The 9,917-nt window shown below is 43.6% G+C and overlaps 1 pseudogene; it reads right to left on the reverse strand.

Annotated features, from left to right (window-relative positions):
- Nucleotides 1-4,475: 4,475 nt before the first annotated feature.
- On the reverse strand, nucleotides 4,476-5,387 carry LOC138168640 (arfaptin-2 pseudogene; annotated as a pseudogene).
- Between the last annotated feature and the right edge of the window lie 4,530 nt (nucleotides 5,388-9,917).

Here is a 9,917-nt window from a genome sequence, read left to right on the forward strand (position 1 = left end):
GTGCTTATTTTTTTTTGACAGGGGGGAAAGAAATATTTGTACATTATTCCTCATTCTCCAGGTTATTCATCAAAAGTTTCATTTTTCACGAAAGTCTTTTCCTTATCTTAAAGCCACTGACACAAAAAATACATCATGGAGTTAAAAAGATTGAATTACATTTTGCTGGCTACCACAAAGATTCATGGAGGCTCAAAGGCCCAGCCAGTCCCTCGGTGTACCGAGTCGCAGCATTTTACGATTTCTTTCTTTCCCAGAGAACAAACGCTAACAGGGTTTGTCTCTTCATTGTGATACGGAGATGATTGAAAATATGCTCTGTATTGCTTGATAAAAGACCTTTACTGAGGAGGAGAGCAGCTTTGTCATTGAGGACATTACCCACAGGGGCTCCAGAGACCTGCCTGTACACTGGAGTTCCTGCTGGCCTGTTTTTTAATGGGATGTTTTCGAGCAATCAGACTGCCCGCTGGGCATCAGGGCTGAGTTGCCAATGTGGTATCACTGGCCCCATGAGTCCAATAATGGAGTGGAGTCTCAAGGTCAATTAGAATGAGAACCACAGTGAAGTGGAAAGAATGCTGACCCTCAAGGGACTAGTGAGAGGCAGTCTTGTTTAGTGTGTGGGTCATTGGACTTAAAGATAGAAAGAACTCTGGTTACATCCTGCTATTAGACACTTAGTAGCTGTGTGACCATAGACAAGTCAGTTAACTTGTCTGGGCCCCTACTATATAATGAGAGGCTGGGTTTCCAAGGATTGTGCTAAATGTAAATCTATGATCGTAAGATCCCTTGAGGAGATGAGAGTTCAGTGATTCCAGTCCTAGAACTAGCTTGCTATGTGATTTTGGTTTGGGACACTTCCTTTCTCAGGGCTGAGGCTGTGAGATGTGAAGATTAGTCTAGGTCAGAGCAAACTCACCTTAGTGCCCAACCAGATTAAAATGTAATTGAGAAATGGTTAATTAAATAAATGAACATATAATATAATATAGATAATATTAATGTGTGGTTTTCTAAGTCAATATGCAGTCTAATTGAGTTTGAGAGCACTGGATTCAAATTCTACCCCTGTCACTTACAAACTGTATGACCTTAGGCAAATCAGTTAGCCTCTCTGGGTTTCATTTTCATTATCTGAAAGATAAGGGGGTTGGACTAGATGGACTCTGAGGTCCCTTGAAGCTCCGATGATGCTTTTAGAAGGGATAATGACCAGCTTCCAAGGATGAATTCACCTGTAGATAAGGAGCAAAAATCACTGTGCCCATCATAAGACTGTGACCATGTCTACACTGACTGGCACAAATGACTTCTTGTGTTCTTCTTAATAGTTTCAGGTTAGCTGGGAGGGAGAGACATGCTCATCTGTATAATATTTACATGCATTTGCATATCAAGTTCAAGAGCAGCTGAACTTCAGGGATTTGAAGTAATGTGAAATAAAATGTATTCTTGAGACTCAAGGCAGCTGCAATCAAACCTAATCATTCAGGTGTGGTATAGCTGAAATGATATCAAGGGGAGAAGATGCTGGGTGAGAATGGGCCCCTAGGCTGAAGGCAATGTGGAAGGTGGTGGAAAAAGGACTGGCTTAGAATCCTGGCTAAGACACTTATCACCTGGGTGAATGTGACCAAGTCACAACCTCTCCAGGCTTCAGTTGCATCATCTATAACATTAGGGCACTGGACTGGGATACCATGCCTTCTAGCTCCGAGCCAGTGAAATGCTGACGGAGGGAGGGGAATCAAGGAGAAGTCTAGAGACATCTGTTTTCTTTAACATCCCCCATCTATTTTTCCAGGCTTCTCTTTCCCTTCTCCCCAGAATGTACCTTTTGGTCGGTCTTGTCTACTCCCATGTTCCAGGTTCATTCTTGTAGTCACATTATTTATAATTTTCCTCCTACCTGGATTCTATCCGTGTGTCCAAACTTTGAATTCCTGTTACTTTCAATATTTAGCTAAGTTCCCAGTGCCTCTGTGAGATCTTCCCTGATTCTCTAGTGATCCTCCTCTGTAGGCCTATATTACATATAGTCTGTACCACTCAATGGACACTAATCATACACACACCTTCTTGGAAAGGTAACACAAGAGACATTGACTACTTCATGTGTCAGGCAGGCGACACAGGAGATTTTGGGCTCCGGCCCCTAGCAGGTTCATTCTTGATCTGGGCAGCCAGAAGATGTAATCTTCTTCATCAGAGACATAATAAGGGCTTACTTAATGGCTTATTCTATTCTGCTCGAAGGCGTTGCTGATAATGGGAGCACCAATTCTTATGGCATCCCCTAATTACTCTTCTAGAAGGGGCAGGTGAGAATAGAAGTTCCAACTCCTAGCATCCCTTAAGTCTTGATGGGGGCCTATCAATGCATGTGTAGCATTCTAGCTTGTACATTCCCCCTGTGGGTTCCCCCCTAACAGACCTGCAGTTGACTTTGATTTCCAATGTTCACTTGATTTGTAGAGAATCACACAAAGAAGGCAATTTGCCAGCAATAGTCTCACAAGTTTACATTAACTTTAGCAATGTCATGGTGACTTAGCATAGCGCACACAGTGGGTGTTTACAACTAAATTCAAATGTTTACATTGTCTTAAGATTATAATATGATGCACAAGCATGGTGAGATTATTTACAAGCCATGAGTCTGGGAACTAGTAGATTGTTATGGCTGTGGAACCCGGGAAATAGTATCCATAATCCTGTGAACTACTATCTAAAAAAGAATAACAAAATCCACCTTACGTGCACTAAAATCCACTTTAAACATACACATAGACACACATTAGCATGCACATATATTATAAAAATTGTCATCTGTATATGACCAAATCAATGTGTTTTAGTGGTTAGAGGGCTGAATTTGAATTCAGAAAGACCTGGGTTCAAATCCTGCCTCAACCACATACTAGCTTTATGACACAGGGTAAATTAACTACTCAGTTACTTCACACTTTTCATTTTTAAAATGAAGTGATTAAGCTCAGTGACCTCCAACTTCCCTTTTAGGTCTTAATCTATAATCCTAGGGGTTGGAGTTCCTCCTCTGAACTGTATGCTCCCTAAGCTGGGGATTGGATGTGGCATGTCTTTGAACCCACCCTAAAGTATAAGAGTTCAAGGTTTATTTACATACTTAGATGGAGGAAGGAAGGAAATAAGCATGTATTAAGTACCTAATATATGCCAAGCTTTTATAAATATTGTCTCATTTGATCCTCAGAATCACCCTGGAAGATGGGTGCTATTATTATTGTCATTTTACAGTTGAAGAAACTGAGGAAAACAGAGAATAAGTGACTTAGAGAGGGTCACACATTTAGTATCTATGGCCAGATTTGAATTCAGTTCTTGCTGACTCCAGGTCCTCACCTGTTAGGTTAGGTTAGATTAGCACTTCAGTGCTCTAACCTCTGGACAACCCAGAGCTACCTGTATTTAGATACAACTTTATTGATATTTCTTTTTTTTCAGGTTTTATGAAAGGTTTATTTCTGGTCCCAGGCTCCCAGGCTACCATAGGGCTGGTGTGATAGTTTCTACAGACTGGACAGGCACCCCAGGGTCCCACCCACAAATAAATTAAGAGAAACACCACCTCGGCTCCAGGGCATAGAAAGAGACAGGCAGATGCCAGGACAGACAGCATGGCACTCCTAGTCCTTGCCCCATACCCCCCCAGTCTGCTACCCTTTGGTCCTAAGACCCTCCCCTCAGTGATGGAGGGAGTAAAGGGGGAGGACACTGAGGTTTAATGCCATTGGTTAAAGGATCCCTGAGTGATGCCAGCTCAGGGTAGGGCCCAGGAGACCTGCTATCGGCCAAGGGAAAGACCCAGGATTGATGCCACTGGCTTAAGGGAGAACCCTGGGAATGATGCCATTGGTTGGGAAGAGGGCCCTTGGGGAAAACAACCGCTGGCTGAGGGGTAGTGGGAAAAAATCTGGAAAACTGAGGCCAAACTAGCTGACAGAAGAGCAGGGTCTTGGGCATCAGAACTAAGCACTGCTGCACCTGACCCGGTAGTTGTCCTACCTGGTACCTTCTCCTGGACTGTTCCTTTACCACCCAGAAGAACCTCAGGTCCTGAAGGGAGATCCTGGGCAAGGAAGGATGAGGGGAAGGGGGAAGTGAGTGTGCATTCTTGCTTTCCCTGTCCCCATCTCCTCCCTACCAAAATGGTTCCTCTCACTCCCCTAGTAGGCTTGTTGGAGAGGAGTCCACTTATTCCTGCTCCCCTCAGCCCCTCCTAGGGCAGAGGCCCACTGATTCTCCAGCCAGGAGAGCTTCTTGGGGAGGGGGCAGGCCTCATGGCTCATGAGGCCAGGAAGGCTTCTTGGGGAGGGGGCAGGCCTCATGGCTCCTGAGGTCAGAAGGGCTTCTTGGGGTGTGGGCAGGTCTTAGGGCTCTTGAAGCCAGGAGGGCTTCTTGGGAGTGGAGGGCCAGGCCAGGCCATCTCACTGCTCCTCCAGCCAGGAGGGTTTCTCAGAGCCTGGGGGCGGATGCTTGATGTTGAACCTCTGCAGGGTCTGCTCACGTTGCTGCAGATTCCCAGCCAAGTAAGCAGACACGGCATTGTGGAAAAGCAGCAGGTGTTTGGCCATCACCTTGATCCTGTTCTCCTCCAGAAATCTGAGCTTGATAGCCCCTACCCCACGAAGATTCTCATGTTTCTCACAGTGTCTGGAATGGGGCCTGGGCACCTTCAAGTTGGCCCAGGGTCCTGACATCCTGCAGACCCAAGCTCAGTTCCTCTAAGTCTGTCCAGCATGCATCATATTCCAGTCTTCCAGCTTCATGTTGCTTGACAGTCATAAGAGTATCTTCCATAGTTTTGGTGACCAGGGTATTGATGCTGGACACAAAGAAGTTGGCAGCCCCCAATTTTTACACACTAACTTCTGTATCTCTGCATTATAACCAAATTCCTCCTGGAGTTTGGGGGACTTCTGGCTGAGGTCAGTGAAAACATCACCCAGGGCATGCTGAGTCTGCAGCAGGCTGTAGAGGTGAGCAGTGAGCACCAGACCCAGCTGAAGAATACGCTCATGCTTGTGCTTTGTGGCCTGTAGCAGCTCAATCTGCAGCTCCAACTCTAGGTCCACTGTCTGTGATACCAGGCCAACGTGCTAGGATAGCAGCTGCTTTGTACACTTGCAGGTGTTGATGTCCCACTTCTTGACAACGTCAAACTTCTCCCCAGCAATGCCCCAGGCCACCTAGTCACCAGGGCCAGTAGGGGTTACACTGTGAGGTTGTTGATGGCCAGGCCCTGTGGGGATAAGACCATCAGCTGAGCCCCCATAGCCTCCTGACACAATGCTTGTCTTGTTGAGATTGGGTCCAGACAACATCACCTGCTGCAGATCTGGCTCAACCCCATCATCTTCAGGAAGCTATCCAGCCTTGCCACTGCCGTGGATGGGGATCTCCATGGTGGTGGCTTGCACCAGGCCCAGAGGTGTCCTGGGACCTTGGGCTCGATTCCCTTCCTGCTCCTCAGAGCAGATCAGGGACACAGCAGAAATCTATCAATATTTCTAATACACTGCAGCCAATTTCTGGATGACTTTGACCCATGACTGTCCCCCAAACTTGATTTGAACATCCTCTTCTCTTCTGTCCCTTATAATGTTTAGTATCCTTCAAGGGTAAGCTTGTGCTATCTTCTACATGAGGCAAATCTTCACAGTAACTGGTGTCTTCTCCTAAAAGTCACCTTGTACCATATGCTGTCTCCACCAGATAGACTGTAAGCTCCCTGAGGGGAAGAACTGTTTCCACTTTCAGGCTCGAGCATTAGGAGACACCTAATGAATATTTGTTGATTGATTGGTTACATACTCAACAAGGAAAGAAATAACTTTTCAACATGAAATCCTATGATTTCCCTTCTCTTATAATTCTGGTCCTCTACTACCCCAATGGGTTGCAAAGGACAGCCATTGTCTGAGACTGACATTTAGGCATGATAAATAGAAAATAGTCATCTAAGATTGTCCAGATGTATAATACAGTCTAGAACAGTCAAGGAGAGCTTTCCTCAAATGCTTTCCCTGAAACACCTCAGTCACCAGTGGGGACAAAGTTTACCAGTTAGGGTGTAGACACATACTATCCAAGTAAAGCCCCAACCAGAAGCCTGGGCTTTGTAGAGAAACCAAAACCACACCACAACAGAACAAAGCAGCTGATGTCTTCTTCAACAGCTGGTGCTGCCACTTTAATTTTTCTTCTCTTCCCACCCTTTCTTTCCTCCCTCCGGCCCCCAAGCCCAGGACTATTCTCATCCAAGCAAGTTATTGTTTATCTGGAACATCTGGTGTGTGAATGGAAGGCCAGCTTGTTTCTTCTCTTGCTAGTCAGTGAAGTGCACGTTTTAGAAGGCTGCCCTTCTTTGCTCCCAAGGAATATCATACTGCTTCATTATTTAACTGTATTTTTCCATCACAGCACAAATTGTTGTGTGACTACGGTTTTTTTTGCATGATTTTTGTCGGGGGTGGGGCATGGAGAAAGATACAACCCACTAGGAGCAACTTGTGAGAATTTTATGCTAATTAAAAGTTTTCAACATCTTTGTTTGCTCAGGAAAATGCTACCATCTTTCCTTGTTCAATTACCGCTAATTAAGTAGGACCTGTGCACAATCCCCAGTAACAATTATTGTAAGTGCTATGGCTTTTGGGGGTTTAATAAGTCTGAAAATACACATTTTTCTGTTTCATGTATTCCAGACCTTTATGGGCAATATTATAAACCCAGGACCATTAAGCAAAAGACAAATTCACAAATGCATTTCCAGTTAAATCCCGGCTCTTTTAGGACCATATTGTCCTTATCTGCTCTTCTTTTCAAATGTCATGGCTAATAACTGACTATGTTCACAGTAGGGAAGAACAATTATTGAAGTCATAAGTATTTCTTGTGCTTATATTTCTATTCCCAAAGGTAACCGATGTGTATGTATGTATGTTTTAACAAAGATACCTGCTTTACAGGGGCCCTTAGTAAAATGAAACTGAGTTTGTATTTCACACCAGGAAAAAATAAATCAAACCATATTAGCACTTAGCTCTGGGCAGACCAGGTACAATTTTGGGCCCTAAAATGCAATGAGACTAAATAATCTGTAGACTAATTCAAAGAAACAGCAATTATGGACTCATTACCACAAAGTTTTAACCCATCAAAACAATCACTCCAATTTCATGAGGGACCTAGGTGAATTTCTTTTGTGTTCTAAATTTCTCAGTTTTTGGCATTAACCTATTCTTCAAATTCCCACTGGAAACACCTTTGGCAAGTGGGCAGCCTGGGCAGTTTGGTGGGTTTCTTCCCTCCCCACCCACTTCTCTTCATTGTGTGTGTGTGTGTGTATTTTGACTTTTGGAAGATCTGTCTTTTGTATGTCATAATTGAACTGATACTTGTACACTCTTCACTCTATTTTCCATTCTTCTAAAAAGGCTTCAGTGGTAAGAGAGATAGATATTTTTGTTTCCCAGTTCCTCCTTCCTGTGACTAGTTGCAAAGAAACTCAATTCACTTCTGAGATCATTTCTTTGTCAGTTAAATGGGAACAGTAAAGTTTGCCCAATTTTTCTCAGTGGAATATTTTTTAAATTTTTTACAAGATATACTCAATGTAGGGAATTTCCAGTGAAGAACTGAAGGCACCTGTTCTTGAATTTAGAATCTTAGAGAATTTCCAAGTGTCTGTTAAAGGCAGGATTTGAACCTGAGTCTTCCTTACTCCAAGCTCTTCTCTCTAGTCAGTATTCCATAGTAATTCTCAAAAGAGGAATTCGTGGAAGATAAAATGAGATAATGAATATAAAAATGTGATTTATAATATCATCTAGCACTTAGCACACTGCCTTGGTACATAATAGACACTTAATAAATGTTTCTTGAGCAAATGGATGAATGCAGGCATAGTTCATAGTAATTATGACATGAGACCCTGTGAGTTTAGATGGGTATTCTTTTGAAATAAACATTGAATTGGGGGCCATGAGACCTGAGTGTTTCCTCTCAAGTGTGTTTATAACTTTCTTTGTGACCTTTTCAACTTTAGCTTTCTGTGCCTTGGTTGTCCCATTTGGGAAATTGATAAGATGATCTCATGGAATTCATCCTTTCTTTGGGGGCTGGATTATACGAAGGGAAGGTCATTAGGACAAAATAAGGCCATGGATACTCTGTTAGCTAAAAGTGCTCCCCATAGGACATAAACTACCTCTTCTTCTTTCTTTGATAGGAGATTAAGGAAGCCACCTCCCTTCCCCAAATTGGCACCATCTGTACCTTTAGGAAGATTAAGTACCATGGACACTGCATTTTCTTCTCTAGTCCTGGAGTTGGCCATGGTCCAGGTCAGGGCCATGACCTTCTGGTTCGATGGCTCAGAAATAAGCCAGGCTGTTCTGCCATAGGGGGCAGTGCCCATGTCTCGGAGGATTGGAATCTCTCCAGCACTGGCAGCTCCCGATTTTCTGCCAACTACCAGATGCTCTATTGACAGCCCTTGAGAAGAGCTGCCAACATTGCTAGGGAAACACACTGGAGAGAAAGGCAGGGAGCTCTGAGCAGGCTCTCTCTGGCTCTGACACAAGAAAGCTGTGGGAGCAATGTTCCTTCTACCCTAAACATGATTAAGTTGTCTTACTCCCTGATCCCACTGACACTCACTGACTTCTGTTTTGAAAGTTCCTTGGGGTTTCTATTCCAATTTTCAAGTCCAGGACCCAGCTGGAGTTAATCTTATAGCCCCCCAAACCCCACAGAACTCAAACTTGATTGTCTGGGACAATGGGGGCACAGTCTTAGTTAAAGGACCACAGCTTTCCAAAGGGCTAAGTCCAGGACTTGGGAAATCTGCCTGGCTTTATGGGTCTAGATGACAGGCAAGTAATTATAGATCAATGACTTATGACAGCTTGGGAGAAAGGAAGCTTGTCACAGCAAAACAATTAAAGCCCTTAGGAAATCACTGCCCTCCAAAGGGGTTTGGGGAAATGGGAACACTGTCATAGATATGATGTTGAGAAGGCAGGCCCTTTTCCCTCCTACTTACCCTCCCACCCACACTAAACATTTAGAGATGGAATCCAAATGATTACACAAAATTCGATCAGAATTCTCAGAATCCACAATTTTCAAAAGCAAGGAGAAGAGAAAGGATTTGGACTCGGTACAGGGAATTTGCTTCCCCATAGAGGTAATTGCTTATCTCCCAAACCTCTAATGCTACACACTAGCATCAACTCTCTCAGTGGTAGTGGCGGCAACATCTTAGCCAAATGGGGACCAATCTGTAGCCCCAAGACCCTCATGTGGCTTTTCAGACCTCCAGATATAGCTCTTTAATGAATCATGAGAAAGAAATTAATTTAAAATTGTTGTGATGCTGTGATTAAAAGTAATAGTATGTCCCTTGAAAGACCTAAAATAAAATTGCAATGTACAAATTATGTCTGTAAATGGCAGTCATCCCCCCAGTTATCCATCTTCAAAGACTTGATGTTTCCTTTAACTTTTCTTTCTCTCACCTATCAGATTGAATTCCCTTTGATTCTTCTTCAGTAATATCTCATGTATCTCCCTTCCTCCACCTTCTTTTCTATTCATATTGCCCCTGTCATCTCAGAATCCCACATTAGCACTCACCTGAAGTATTGCCTCCTTATAAGCCTTCCAGCTTGCAGGCTCTTCCCCCTTCAATCCATCTTTCACACAGCTGCCAGATTAATTTTTCCTATGCGCAGATTTGATTATGTCATTTTTGTACTCAGACTTCTAAATGATTCCTGACTGTCTATTGAATAAAATTCAACCCCCTTAGATGGCATTCAAAGACCTCTAGGTGGCCTTAGAGGCTCCTAGATGGCACAGTA

The sequence above is a fragment of the Petaurus breviceps genome, unplaced genomic scaffold (genome assembly GCF_028583685.1).
Source record: "Petaurus breviceps papuanus isolate PSGF00001 unplaced genomic scaffold, PetGlider_PUasm1.0 37, whole genome shotgun sequence".
NCBI lineage: Eukaryota > Metazoa > Chordata > Mammalia > Diprotodontia > Petauridae > Petaurus > Petaurus breviceps.